This window comes from Taudactylus pleione, unplaced genomic scaffold (genome assembly GCF_031769625.1).
Source record: "Taudactylus pleione unplaced genomic scaffold, aTauple2 ptg000201l, whole genome shotgun sequence".
Lineage (NCBI taxonomy): Eukaryota > Metazoa > Chordata > Amphibia > Anura > Myobatrachidae > Taudactylus > Taudactylus pleione.
In genome coordinates this window covers 29234124-29250266 of record NW_028284603.1, presented here as the reverse complement: position 1 = coordinate 29250266, position 16143 = coordinate 29234124, and the positions used below count along the sequence as shown (strand labels likewise).

At 40.8% G+C, this 16143-nt stretch overlaps 1 protein-coding gene across 2 annotated transcripts in view; it reads left to right on the top strand.

The window, feature by feature from the left end:
* KCNH1 (potassium voltage-gated channel subfamily H member 1) overlaps positions 1-16143 on the top strand; it is a 541044-nt gene that overhangs the window by 420707 nt on the left and 104194 nt on the right. The gene's annotated exons all lie outside the window — the stretch shown is intronic.

Below are 16143 nucleotides of genomic sequence, written 5' to 3'. Positions count from 1 at the left end.
CTGGGTTCAGCGACTGGCACTAACCTTGCCTCTAGTATCCTGACATCTGACACTTGTGAAATTATATATGAATAAGTTGACCCCTGTTCAACATCTGTTCTATTTTTGAAGTTTATTTTAATAGTAAACATGTAGTACACAGAAGTTTTGGGTACAGATGAGTTTGATTTTGCAGAAATCTGAAAAACAAAACGAGGCAAAATGTAATTTTCTGGAAAAACTTGGATCTCGGGTGTTTTGGATTGCATATGAGTCCCTCCCCTGTGATCAGGTGCCATTTCACACAGGAGAATGCAAGGTGAGGGTGTGGGCTGTAGTTGTGCTGCAATTAGCAATACTAATACTAATTAGAGAGAGTGTTAGGTAGATGGAGTGGGTGTAACAAGACTACAGGTATCTTTGTCACTATTTATGTGTTTGTTAGATAGCAATTGTAATCCAGTGCAGCAAACTGCAAACAGGCTACTAGTAGCACCTGCAATCTAGTGCAGAAGAAGTGAACTTGAACAAGTGAGCTGCACTTACTATTGTTTTTCACAAGGATAGCTATCTACATTGCAGTATACTGTATATTGTCACTTGTGACATACTGTGCTGTGTCTGAGTGAGTACCCCATAGAATACATTTTTCCTGTTAAAAATTATCTGATATATTTTATAATTAATTTAAATCATATTTCAAGAGTGTATATTTTAAGAGGGACTGTATATTACTGTCGTGTCCCTGCCAACTGCACCCCAAAATAATAAAAGTGCAAAAAAAATCATTTCTGGTGTCCAAAAAAATGTCAAGTCTGTATGGTAAAGGTACGAGTTCCTCATTTCCCTATCTTATTGTACGCTCACTTGGGGTTCTGTTCATCATTGCATAATTATCGCTTGTGATAATTATGCTTTGAACTTGCTGCGAGTTTAAAAAAACTGTTTGGAAGCATTAATCATGCCTCAATGCCTAAAGTATCTCTTCCTCCTCTCTCCCTTCCTGCTGTTTTCCTTTTAGCTTTCCCCAGTGTCCGGTCTATCCTTGCCCCCCCCCCCCTCCCCCAACCACTTCCACTCACCTGTCTTCACCTGTCTCCTCTCTTCTTGAAGCGGCGCAGTGGAGCCTAGACGGGAGGAGGACTGCAAGCAGGTGAGTCGCAGACAGCCCTGCGGTGTCACGGAGCTCTCAGTTCCCGAAGTGACGCACAGCAGGGAGGGATCTGAATAGATCCCTCTGCTTGCTGATACGGCTGCCTTGTAAATATTCACAGGCTGCCTTGTGTTCGGCAGCCTGTGAAGATTATCGGGGGCTGAATGCCATCTGAGGATGGCATACAGTAATATCAAGTTCTGAAAAAATATATTTTTTTCAGAACTCGATGAATGGCCCTGACACTTAATTTATACAAAAGTATGTGAAAGTGTTAATTTTCATGTGCTTTTGTATAAATTAAGTGATGATGAATAGTCCCCTTGGTGTGGTGGCAGTTAAGTTCAGCTACAGTAGCTTTACTCCTGTCCTAGTGTAAATCAATCATGAATCAGTCTATAGAAGAGCAGAAAAATCCCAGTAATAGTGCTGGCAGTCATGGTGCTACAACAGTTATTTTTAATGAAGGTCAAGGGATAAGAAGAAGGTGTAAGAAAGGGCACTCCAAATCTACACAATGTTTGACAGTCTTTAAGAAAACATCATCTCTAACTAGGAAGGGAAAAGTTACTGCCGAAAAACGTAAATTGCCAACATGTCATGCACCACATTCAGTGGTAAGGAAAGGCTTAGACTATGGTCCTGCTACTTCTCTTTCATGCAGTTGAATGCCTATTTTGGAAACCAGGGCCAAACACAGTCAGGCATCTTCTGTAAACTCGCATGCACCATTTTTTCTCTCTGAGTCTAGGGGGTAAATTGAAGTGAGAGTTTTTAGAAGTGAGGTTTAAAAGTGATGTTACCCATAGCAACCAATCTGATTCTAGCTATTATCTTCTAGAGGGTGCTAGTTAAATGTTAAGTAGAATCTGAATGGTTGCTATGGGCAACATCATTTCTAAAACTCACTTCTAAAAACTCTCACTTTAGTAAATTTACCCTTAGATGTGTCACTTCTAAAACAGGCAATTCGGTGCACAAATAGTACATTAAGGCTAATGAACAAATTGTGTATTCACAAACTTCACAGATTCCTGAGGAAGGTCTAAGGATATACACAAGTGCTATGTGTGAGTCTGACATTTCTGATTCTGACATTGCAATACTAGAGAAGCCTCCTTCCACCATTTCTGAACCCTCTGCAAATGTGAGAATGAGTAGTAGTAGAAGTAATAATGATGATGCTTTAGACATAGAAATTGAGGATGCTACCTTAGAAGTGCAACAGCAGGAGGGGGATAATTGTGTATCTGATACTAATGAGGATGTTGATGAGGAATATTTTAGAGAAGAACAAGTTGATAAAATTCTGGAGGATGATGTTGTTTTTGTCAAAGTAAGTCAGCCACCAGTGGCTGCAGTTCTTGCCAGGGATAAAATAAAGTGGATTCTCATGCTTGGGAAAAAGACCAAATAAACCACCTCTTCCATGTGGAATTATTTTTACCCAAATCCTGACAGCATTTGTCAAGGCATCTGTACCCTCATAAAGCTAGGGACATTAACTATATAGGCACCTCCTCGTTACGTCATTTGAAGCAAGTTCATTTAAATTATTTATCAAAACCTGGAAAATCATATAAAATATTAAGAAGCAGTCCTGCATCAGCTACCAGCAGCATAGATAGATTGCAGCACATGAAATCTCCACGGCCAACATCTTCATCAACCTCATTAATGATCGGAGGTAGTCCTGCATGCAGTTTGCAAAGTCAAACTGACTTCTCTATCCACAAAACCCAAGACAAATTGTAGCGCGCTAGGGCTGCTGCTGGGGGTGAATCTTCATCACAGGAGGGGACCAAGAAGATCAGTAGTTTCACACAACAATTCTCTGTGAAACAATTATTTGCAAGAGAAACCAAGTATGACATCCACCACCATGTTGCACAGCGAATTACAGAATAACAGCTATGTTAGCATTATATCTGTGTACAATATCAGCCATCAGTGCATCAGGTTTTAGATATTTAATTTAGGTCGTGTCCACGCTACCAAATTCCATCTCGATTCTATTCTATAAGAACAGTGATTTATCACCATTACCAGGACATTAAACAAAAAAGTTATTCTTTGCATAGAAAATGCCATTGTACTGACTATAATCTTAACTACAGATATGTGGATGGGCTGTACTGGTCAAGCTAAAGATAACATAACTGTGAAAGCCCACTGGGTGGGTGTATCGCCTTCAGCAGCAGCTGAAAGGAGAGAGGGGGGCATGTTACCTTACTGCAGCAAACTGGAGAATACTCTCGGTTTTATGGAAGCTACTGAAATCGTTTGAAATTGTAACCAATGAAGTGAGTTCAGACACTGCCAGCCTTTCACCAATATTGATGAAAACAATATTGTGAGATGGTAAAAATTGACTGGAAATGACTGAAAATTTAATATTATTGATGTTTATAATACTGTAGGAACAAAAACAGGTCCAAAGCACATGAGTTTAGCTGTTTTTTTTCTATGTTTAAGGAAATCCAAAACCAAAACATTTGAGGGTAGTTTTACCAAAACACAACTGTGATTTAGATCCAAAATTCCCATCTAGTTTTGGGAAAGGGATAATGTCTAGAGCAGTGATTCCCAACCTCGGTCCTCAAGGCACACTAACAGTTCTGGTTTTAGTGATATCCATGCTTCAGCACAGATGGTTAAATCAAAATAACTGAGGTACTAATTAAGTCACCTGTGCTCAACTATGACTATCCTTAAAACCTGGACTGTTAGTGTGCCTTGAGAACCGTGGTTGGGAATCACTGGTCTAGAGGTTAGGTTGTTTTTTTCACACTTTGTCTGAAGTCTTTTTTTTATTCTCTCGTATTTCTGTAGGGTGCAAGCAATCGACATGTGATCAGCAGGGTTTATAATATATACGGAAATATGTCTTTTGCCAAAGTGTGATCATATGTCCTGGAAACATTTGTTCCTGACTTGCTCTCTGGAGTCTCAGGCTGTCCATAGTTTAGTTGCCAGCGTTTCAAACATTTTCAGGGACATTTTGCAATGGGCAGTTCCCCTAAGTATTACCGGTATGTGGGTGCGTACCTATGTAATGAACTTGGCAAACAAATAGAATCCCTTGCACAAAGTAAGATGCACAACATGGTCTCCTGTTTGGGTCACCGCTGACCAGTCTATAGAATCTTTACAACTCACCAGATCTGTCCAGTTTCATCCTCCATGTACTTGGCAGTCATTTGGCAGTTAAGGCAGATAAACAGAGTGACGTGTGTAGCAAGCCCACCTTACATTTACAGAGCAATCCTTTCTGATATGCAGTAACAATCTGACAATATTATACACAGACGTGACTCATAATCACCAGGCCCCATAGCAACATCTTTTTGGTTAGGCGATGTTCTTTGGAGCATGAGCTGGGGCCGCGGCATACACAGTAAGCCAACATTCTGTCTTTGAAGGCCCAATTGTTGCTTCATTGCATAAACACTGGGCCCCCTGCAGAGAGCAGTGTTAGGGCCGATTTAAGAACAATTGTCAGACCCCCCCACTCTGTTGTTATCAATAGCTGCTGCGGAATGATGTCATATTGTAAAATATTGAAATACAGACAATAATACGGTCGATATCAAAATGTCATAATGTCACTATGGTCAAAATGTCGACACCCAAAAGGACGACACTGACATGAGGTCATGAGGTCAACAAACATAATATTGTCAAGGTGACTCATGCAGATTTGTGAAAATAATCACCATTGAGTTTCAAAATCAATCTGTCATCAATAGAGAGATGTATTGATCTGTACATCACTGTAGTCACTGACACATTACCACTCTGGTTTCCTGTAATTCTACAATGCAGAAGCCTGGTTTTAGCTGTGCATTAAAATTAATATTAATCTTTAGACATATCAATCCAAGTTACATTGTGCAAATCGCTTCCAATATTTATCTTTTCTTGAGTTTCAATAAATCTCTGCGGCACAGTTTATTTGACACTCGGTTTTGTTACTCTGCATGGATCCATATTTTATTTTCTGCCTGGAGTTTTCATCTTTTGAATGAAAGTTTGAAGATTAATGCACTAATCTGTAAGCATATGTTGTAAAATACAGGAGAGAATGCATGGTGATCTTTTATAGTGTATAATGGGAGGAAACATCTTGGCACAAGAACTTTATACAGCAGCTACAGCATTTGTTAAACATTTCATATACTACTCTTCTTGGGGTGTGGATAGACAGTAAAAAGGTTGACAATGTCTAGATAGACACCAGATGTTAGACACTCAATAGGTTGACACACTAAAGGCCGACATGTAAGAAGGTGGACAGGGTCAAAATGTTGACGTAAAATGGTTGACACATATTTTTTTCTAACCCAAATCTTCACCCTAACCTTAACCCTCCCCTTGGTGCCTAACCCTAACTGTCGGGGTAGGTTTCTGACCCTAAACGTCCCTTCCAGTGCCTAACCCTCCCTTCCTGGTGCCTAACCCTAACCGTCGGGGTAAGTGCCTAACCATCTGGTAAGTGCCTAACCCTAACTCTAAAAGAAGTGTCTACCATTTTTGTGTCGACATTTTGTCCATGTCGCCCATTTGTTCCTGTCAACCTCCTGACATATCGACCTTTAGTGTGTTGACCTTTTGTCCCTGTTGACCTTTTGTCCCTGTCGACCTATTGATTGTCTAACATCTGGTGACTATCTAGATATTGTTGACCATTTTTCTATCGATCTATAGACCCCTATTGTCATATATATATATATATATATATGGAGAATATAAAGAGGAAAAGGGGGTGCTCTATCGTGCATGAATCAGTTTAATTGACACATAGAGTAAAAACATACATCTCCAGGTACCGAGATAAGTATACTTGTACCAGATTATAAAGCTCTGTGGGCTGGATACCACATGAAATACTGCACCACACCGGCGCTATCTCCGTCTCACCGCTGGTCTCCCAGGTCTCCACACCGCACTGTAAGCCGCGATTGGGTGAACCAGCGGAGCTCCACGCCGACAAGGAGTACCCTGGGGGGTGTGAACAATGCGTCAGTCAGACCCCGCTCTAACGCATTTCGTATGATGCTTCGTCAGAGGGCTGGCCTGACCGACGCTCTGACTAAACTACAACGTTGTCCACAGCCAATCACTGTTGAGCTCACCAAAATCATTTACATAAGTAAACAGAGACCTCGTCCCTGCATGTCTGTCTCTATTAGGTACCAAATCAGTGTTGTTCAGACACAAGTTTATACATGTATATTCACACATTAGTATATGTACATTTCTAAAATCTCTGAAATGAGTTGAAATATAAAACCTAACTATATATAAAAACCTCTCATTTACAACCCATAATTTATGTGGTTATAACAATTTAAGAAAAAACAATATTCTATTTATAACTAGTATAAGCATAATAAACTCTAAATTACTGACACTACATCTGCTTCACAGCCATAGTAGGTTATATCATATAAGGTAGGGATGAAGTTCCACAAGGTTACATTACTCTATAAAGGGTGTAATTTCATACCCCTCGTTTAACACTTTAGGTACTATAGTATTCAAGGTAATGATCCAGAAAGTTTCTCTCTTTGTCAATTCTCTCTCTATCTCCCCCCCCTGGCCGGTTTAGCTACTAATTCTATGCCTTTAAATGTGAGTCCTGCAGGGTTACTGTTATGACATCATTTAAAGTGATGGGGTAGACTATGATTTAGTACTCCATTTTTTATATTACGGACATGTTGCATTATGCAGAGTTTTAATATTCTTTTCGTTTTACCAATGTATATATGTTTGCATGGACATGTAATCATATGATCTTTTTTTAGGACATTTCTAATTGTATTTATTTTATACCCTTCTCATGTGGAATTGATGTATACAGTGATGAGTTAGATAAAAAAAAGTTATCAACATAGAAGAAAAAGTTGTTGAAACTAAATTAAGTAAACATCTCAGGGATAAGAATGATTATGAAAGAAATGAGGTTAGGACATGGCACATTAAACGGGACCAGAAAAGATATAGGGGGCAACCTCAAATTAACACCCCATATAGAGGAGAAAGGGAAAACTGGAGAGAGCCCAGATTGCCACAAAATAGGACTAGAAATGATACCGACATGACATTTAACCGCAAAGGGAAGTCAGAGTTTCCAAATAAAAGGGGCGGTCCTAGTATCATGAAATCATTGAATCCAGAAGTTTGTTTGTGTGTTTGTTGACAAAATTAATTGGTCTGTTTGTTTGGCTGTCCGGTTATGCATTCGGACACTCCTGCACTAATTGAGATAAAACCAATGCGAGGTGGTCCAATTGGATCCTGGCCAGGTTTTATGAGGTTAGGGTCCCGGTTGGACCTCCCGTTGGTGTACGCTGGGCAGACCTTTGCCCCGGGGAGCCTGTTCTCAGCCTTCCACTGGATGGATTTGGACAAAAACTTCATAGAGTGGTAACATTGGATCACAGAAGACATACTAGGGGGTTGAAGTCCTGGTTGGACCTCCCATTGGTGTACACTGGACAAAACTTTGACCTGGGGAGCCTGTTCTGGGTCTTCCACTGGATGGATTTGGACAACATCACATAATAAAACATAATAACTTTAAAGATTTAAACCTGGGCAACACCGGGTACTTGAGCTAGTAAATAAAAAAAAATATTTTATTAATAAAAATATTAAAGAGAATACCACCCAAAACTAAATATTTTATGTGAAAGGTGAAATATGTAAACTTTGAAAATATTACTGCACTCCCCCAAAGAATGGGGGACAGTGCACCCTGACAGTGGTGCTATCAATTTCATTAAAGACCTCTCTACGCAGGAGAAAGGATCAGTGGAGCGTAGGTACGTGACATACACAGTACATATTTATCATGGTTTAACAGGGTTGCCTGTGTGGAATAAAATATGTGCTTCTTTTATGGTAAATATGGTATCATTTTCTATAACAAGGGTGCTTTTATCAGGCTAAAATATTAATTTGTTATTTGAATTTAAATATCCACCTTTTATAGGAATTTTCAAATTATTATTTTTTTTTTTTTCCATTTCTTTGGAAAACTGGCAAATGTTTAAAACAGCTAGATTCCTTGTTCTTATACTAGTATCAGTACAAGAACTTGGAGGACTGTGAGAGGGATCCTGACATAAACCACATGAAACGCTGTGACCTATTGCACCTTTTCTGAGTAGCTCACAGGTCAGGAAACCTTTTTGCTATATATTAAGAACTGCATGACACCTGCAATTAAAGGTCATCAGAGCTGTCCTTGCTTTCAGGTGTGGCTATATAAATGCTAATGAAGGGTGGAAACTCCACCAAAAAATAGATAAATACAAAATCATATGAACACTTGCTTTTAACATTTTTAATTACAACCCTTCAAACATGCCAAAAAAATGTGGTCTCAATTATGTGATCCATATCCCCCAACTAGGAAAGAGGAACTTGTTCACTCCATGTGACATTAGCTGGATAGAGGGCATTAATAACGCATCTTTAGTAATGATCAGCATTCCACTTGCAAAGTGACATCATTGCCAGCACCTATGCTAACCAGTCATGTGATGTCACCAGGGACAGTTCCTCCGCTATTATGTGCTACCCAACTAACGAGGAGTTATGTAAAAGCAAATGGCATTTTCTAAGTAAAATGTGTAAATTACCAGTTTTCAATGCAATATATGTATATCACTAGAAACGTTGTGCCTTTACCTTATGGTAAAACAAAAGACCAACTTAAGCAAATAGTAGCCTACTTTTAATTTTAAGCCATGATTTTGGCAAACTTAAATATTGGCCTTAATTACAGTATGACTACTGTAATGGCGGAGGTTTCTGTGTTCACGAAAGTTTCAATGACTACCTATGGGGACGGAGATACAGTATGGGGCTATTTAACAAGCTTCAAAAAGCTTAGCTAAATATGACATTAGCGAGTTTTGAACTATAGGGAAAGTCAGACTGGATAATTCCTCCCCTGGTAGGCTACTCTTTTTTTTCCCTTCTGTGTTTAAAATTTGTATGCGCATACACTGCCTGATAGCCATGCATGTGCAGTAGGTAGACTGGGAGGCAACAGGAAGTATAGTAATAGCTGGGGCAGCCTGCTATCCGAGCCACTTGCCCAGTAACAGTTTATTGTTAAATTGATCTGTTGCTTAATATATCATCACTACAAATCGTGACTATATTAGAGAATACTAATGCTGCCCATCCACTAGGCCATTAAACCTAGTGATTGAGCGATAACGACCATAGTTATCGCTCAATCGCTTGGTATTCGCCCGCAAATCGTGCAGTTTAATGTCTAATACTACCAGCGATGCGCGCTCCCGCTGGTCGTATTGGACATCTATCATGGGGCAAACAAGCTGGTCACCCTGACGATAACGTCAGGTTCAGCATGTTGCCAGATAACTGATGAGCCTGCACTGAACGACTGAACGTTCAGTGTAGGCACGTCACAGACATAGAAACGACAGCACAATTACAATCTTGTAATCATCTTGTCGTGTAGTGGATGGGCAGCTTTACGGGTCAAAAACTATGATTTATCATATTCAATATAAATTGAAAACATAAACTGTGCTTTTTAATGCCATAATAAGACAAACTGATAATGACTTACATATCAGGAAGTCAGATCTCCCCAAGGGCTCTATTTATTATTTTTACTAAAATAAAGTGAAAAAGGGTGTTTTCACACCCTTTTCACATTATTTTAGTATCACCTATAGTTATTACAGGGCAATTGGAGTAGAATTCGTAAAATTATACTCCAACCCCTAAGTATCACTTATTTTTAGTAAGCAGATCGCATTTCCCATAATTGTAATGAGAAATGTGATCTGGCCAAAGTTACTAAAAATAAATTGTAAAAAAATATCGGGGAAAGCCCTGTGATAATAATGCCACCTGGAGGTGGCGTTATCCAGGGTATCCCCCAGTTACTGGACTCCTACTCTGCTCTAGAAGGCAGAGCACAGCCCGGAGCCAGTCCCAGTGATCAGCTGTGTGGTCTAAACAGACCGCAAGCTGATCTCTGCTAAAAAAAAAAAAAAAAAAAGTAAACAAAAAAATTCACTTACCTGACCGGTGATCAAGGCTCCGGTGATGACTCCCCTCCGGTCGACTGGTCTCCCATGGTGCACTGGGGCCCGGTCATCAGGTGATCGGGTCCCAGTGCAGTATGGGATATCAGCTGACCGGAGGCATGGAAGACATCACCGGAGCAGTGATGACTGCAGGTAAGTGCTATTAAGGGAGGGGGGGTCGCGGGCGGGTCTGCGATCGCATGGGCGGGGCTTAACAGGGGTGGGGCTTAATGATGGGGCGGGGCTGAGCGCCGGGGGGGTAGCAGCAGCGGCCGGTCAACGCATGCGCGGGTACTTTGTCACGTTTTTTTTTTTTCCGAAAATACCGTGACTAGTGTGCGGAGGGGATTTGCATGGACAGAGCTTTATTGCAAGCTCTGTCCCTGCCAGGGATTTGTTGTAAATCCCTGTGATATTGCCTGAATTCGCAATGCGAATTCAGTCGATAATATCACACTACAATCTGCATTACAAACGCGGATTGTAGTAAATAGAGCCCCAAGTGACTATTGCAGAACAGACTTGAATTTTACTCAAATCACCAGCTGCCTTTATTTTACATGAATAGCTTTTTTTTTCCTCCTCATCCTTAAATATTTCAGTTTTTATTGCTGTTTATATAGAGTAGCTAATTGGGTTTTAAATATTTGTGTAAAATTATTTTGAGTTTCTAAAAATGTAATTGCAGAGTCAGAATTGAATACAGTCCTTACATATTATATATATATATCTTTCTATTCTAGTTAAGAAATCCTAAATGTACTATTATAGAAAGTGCTCTCAAGGAAATAATGTATTTGATGTTTGTCTTTATCAGGTCGTTCCATTTTAAATGAATTATTTGTACTCCCCTGATTTTATTGTGCTTTTCTTAATTAAAGTTTATTTTAATGTATTGCCTTTGAAGTTCTTGATATATTTTAATAATGTTATATAGACGAGCAAGTATCATCTATTAATCCCTTTCCTGAATTTCAACTAGTCCAGTCTTCTCATTAGTGAGTCTTAGAACAGAAACTGGATTAGTTTAGCTGTATTAATAAATACCAACCACAACAAAATTTGAGCTGGGTGCTAATCAAGAAAAAAATCAATACACTAAATAGCAGCACACACCTGTAGGTTGGTGTAAACCACTAAACATAAACTATCCAAAGATAGTCGTGAAAGTGACTATAATTCACTGGAGTGATGTTGCGCTAATAATAGAATCACATAAAAAAAGTTATACCTTGACATGACAGAAATAAACACCAAGACGCCAATAATATGTTCAAAGTACAATTATAAAAAACACAGTCTCAATAATACTAAAAAATATATATAATATCATGCATATGATAAATATCTCATCTGAAAACCACGCCAGAAATCCCTATACAACTGTATAGAAGTAATGAATCCACAATAAAGGGTTTCCTTCATAATGTATCAATTTATGTTATAATATACTGACCAGTCACTTGGCATAAACAAGGGTAACACCATACTAAGTTACATCAGCACTCACTGATTAACGTTCTTCTGTGAATACCTAGAAAACCAGCTACACGTATCTTTTCCTGTGCAGATTTGTGTGTTTATAATAGGGATGTTGTGGGGTTACAGAGTGTAACACCCGCATGGCCTGTTAAAAACATAAAGCAGATGTCCTGTATTCTCATACAAGCAATGTATGTTATTGCATGGTGCTCCTGATTCATGGGCCCTTCAATAAATGCTACACAAACTGTACTGGTCTTTCTGCTGTCACAAATAGAAAGAAGGAGCAAGGCAGCCTCAAGCACGCACGGCCTTTTACTTCACAGAGGGGCCATATGTCTCATGAGCCAGGGGCTGTTTAAGAGAGGAGGCCCCAGTGCATACTCCGTGTGGGCCCCCTCTTCTCTGCTGTGCAGTAGACCCTTGCATTGTGCTAGAGCCCTCTGCGCATGCACAGGTCTCCAGTAACATGGGGCGCAAGTCCGGAAAAGTGGCCTGGCGGACATTTTCCCAGAGACTTTGTGCTGTTCTGCAGTGCCTACACGGACTCCGGAGAGGTAAGAATTAAACATGGGTGCAGAGTGTGTGGTGTGGGCCCTCATAGACCAAGGGGCCCATGTGTACTGCATACCCTGCACCCTCTATAGATGCCATGAGTCGTGGTGCAGTTGCTATTCCTGTTTTGTCCCACAACAGGCATCAGGCCACCATACATGGAGCATAGACTCATATTTTTCAAGGCCAATGTAAGAGATAAGAATAGCACACCAACAGGTAGGGCATAATGGATTTTTAATGTGTCTTGATTTGTTTGAGGCTCATCTCATTGTATATATTTAGAAATAAGTGCTACGTTATACAGCATTAACATTCAATCAATAGCAAATTGTATATATTGAACAATAACTACAGAATATGCTGATTTAGCTGAAGAGCTGAAAATGTATTTAAAATAAATTTACCTAAACTAATTGCTTATTAAACCCATCAAGTGGTAACTGAACCCATGAAGCAGGTTAATGAGATGTTAAACTTTCTGATATGAAAAATTAACAAGATAATATAATGCAGAGGTCTCCGAGGCTATTAGTATTTATACGTCTGTAGCCGGGAGACAGGATTGGTGTAGCCCCTGAAATGCCCTGGAATTAATTTCAGCTCCTATCCGCTTCTCAATATTATTAACATCTTTCAGGGAGATAATGAGAGTTGGGTTTTCAGCACCGATTTTACTTCTCTGAAATGAATTGTAATTTAAGAGGAACTAGATAGTTTATGCTTAAAAAGTTAAAAATGCTTTGCTCTCTAGACAGGGCCAGATTAATAATGGGGCAGATGGAGCTACAGCTCCAGGCTTCCACATATAAATAGGCCCATCATCATTGCAGCGTGATGATGACCATATCCCCAGCTGGCCACACTCTCAGCATTAAATCATAAGTATTAAAAAGGTTTTTCTACTTTTCTCACAAAATAATTTCATTTATCTATTTTTAAGTATTTAGGGAGACATTATGGGCTGAGTGTAGGGCTGTGCTCACCCACGTTGTTCTGGCCACACCCACACAGCACTGGTCATAGCTCTTTTGAACATTTTCAGCCCCAGGCCCATGTGGCTCTTAATCCAGCCCTGTCCTGAGATGTTTTTCTAAGATCGCTGTATAGTTTCAGGGCTATAAGGGTAATTAAAAATGATAGCCAAGATTAGTTGCCCTAGTCAAGGCACCGATATTTTCTTCGCAGAACCCTATGTTCTGTGTATGTAGAGATTGTGGAAAGCCAAGACAAGTACAGGCCAAGGGTGCAAGATTTGTCAGCAAAACAGGGCCCTGCCTTAATGTTTAATCATTATATATTGTTTTCTTATGTATGCCTGCCTGTGTAAGTAACATCTGTGGTAAATTTCTTGAACTTCTTTTATACAGATGAGATGTGATGGAACTATGGTCATGAGGAGGAGGGAATTGGTTGGGCACCTTGAAGCAGCATAGTGAGGCAAAACATTGTAATTTTTATGCCTTGTTAAATTAGAAGACAAAGATTATATATTAGCTGGGTATTGCTACATGCTCTAAGATTCTGGACCTGGTGCCAAAACCAAGTTTACTGTGTTGGGTTAATCCTATAATGCATATGGTACAAAGTTACAAGTAACACTAATACAAACTTACGTTGCCATACCATATCTGAGATCCAGAGCCTGGTAATGCATTTGCCTTCCTAGGCCTTCTCGTGTCTTGTGCATTTACCTCATCTATCCCATGGTACACACAGATTCCATGTGCTACAAATTTGGCATGGGGGTGTAGTTTGACCAGGATTAGGTTTTTGCCTAGGTTTGAACATTGTCAGGGCCACACACTGTCACACAATCCCTTAAAATGGGGACACTCCTAAATTATACAGGTTCTGAGGCTGGCTCCAGTGGAAATTGGCAGTCTGCCAAAAACCTGTGAAAAAGCTACAAAAGCACAATTTTAACCTGTCTGAGCAAACTTAATGACTCATGCAAGATCACATTAAATCCGAAGCCTCTGTGTTTGCATGCATGGGCATAACTAGAACTTCGTGGGCCACATAGCAAGATTATAAAAGGGCCCCACAGAGGTAAAAAATTCACACATACATTTGCCCACACAGAGCCCATTCATGTTTAAACACATAGACCCCATTCATTTTAAGCCACACAGAGCCCTTTCAGGTTATGCCACACAGTCGTACCCCTTGTACACATTATGCCAAGCAGTAATTGTGCCCCTTATACATTATACCATACAGTAATGCCCCTTACACTGCACAGTAATTCCCCTTACACATTATACCACACAGTAATGCCCTTTACAGATTATGCCACATAGTAATAGTGCCCCATATAACATTATTCCACATAATAGTAGTGCCCCTTACACATTATGCCCTCCAGCAGCCTCTCACCTCCCTCTGTGTGCCATCAGCAGCCAGCAGGTGTCGAATTGTGACCAGGCCTCTAGCTAATTACAGCTGGCACACCGGCAAGTGCGGGGGACATGGACAGACAGCGCCGGTGCAATTTGAATCCGTGGACTGGCAGCCAATCAGGAGCTGCCACTGCTGACCTGCTACCGGTGCGCAAGCTCTGATTGCCTCGTGACTGGCGACACTGTCTCTCCATGACTGCCTGCCAGTGCGCCAGCTGTAATCAGCTGGCAGGCCGACACCAAATCAACATCACTGGGACCAGGGCCCTCCTTGATGGCCCTGACGGGACCAGCCCACCTTGTGTGCGTGACTGGGTGCAGGGGGAGCAGCAGGCTACAGAGGCAGCTTGGGACCATAGTAGCCACACCCCTTGCACTCACAGTAGTTATGCTACTGTTTGCATGCATGTTAGCAAGCAGTGGGGTCCTTTTCTGGATTAATGGAATGAGGTTATAGATGAGGACAATGTAAACATAGGCTGCAGGTGTTCAGGGTCCAGTCTTCAACCCGGGCAACGCCGGGTATCCCAGCTAGTGTATTATATGGCTTATTTTTTTCTGCCATGATGGTTGCAGAATACATTACAGTATATAAGAGACAGCATTTTTCTACTAGTCTTCAAATGATCTGGGTGTCTAGTGCTTGTTGCCACTAGCAACAGGGTGGGATTTATAAAAGTTAAAAATGCAGTAAAATCTCAGAAAACTGTCATTTTCTGAGGTTTACCGCCATATGTATTTAAAGGATCAGCATTCAACTAGAAAAATCCACTGCGGACATGCGGCACAGCAGTTCCCATAGAATTCTGCGATGTACCGCTATGAAGCAAGCTCCAGAAAGCTAAACTCTTTGGAGATTCTGTACAATAGGTAATGCTGTCTATAGATGGCAATGCCTAGTAGTGCAAGTAAGGTGGTTTGGGCCGGTACGGCGAACCATTAAGAAATTAGTAACTGGTTGGCCGTACTGCCCGACCACCTTACTGCCGTCATTAGCTGCACGCCACAGTGCTCGGTGGCAGTGGCGTAACTAGGGTATTTGGAGCCCAGGGCAAATTTTGAAAAGGGAGCCCCCCCCTAAAATCCCAAGATGTGTGCGCGCTGAAAAAAAATGGGCGTGGTCACTTAAAAATGGGGCGTGTCAACATGACACACCTTTATTTTCACGCTGAACATTCCTATCCATATGCACTTTAACCCCAGTAGTACCCCTTATACAGTACCCCCAGTATGCAGTTGTGGTCCCTCTTATGCTGGCCCATAGTAGTGCCCCTTATACAGTATCCCCAGTAGTGGTCCCCCTTATAAAGCCCCCAATTAGTTCCCCTTACTCAGTACCCCCAGTAGTGGCACCCCCAAATGCAGTGCCCCACGTAGTGTTCCCCCTTATGCAGTGCCCCCAGTAGCAGTCCCCACAATGCAGTGCACCCAGTAGCGGTATCCCCTTATGCAGTGCCCTTTATATGGTGCCCCCAGTAGTAGTCCCCCC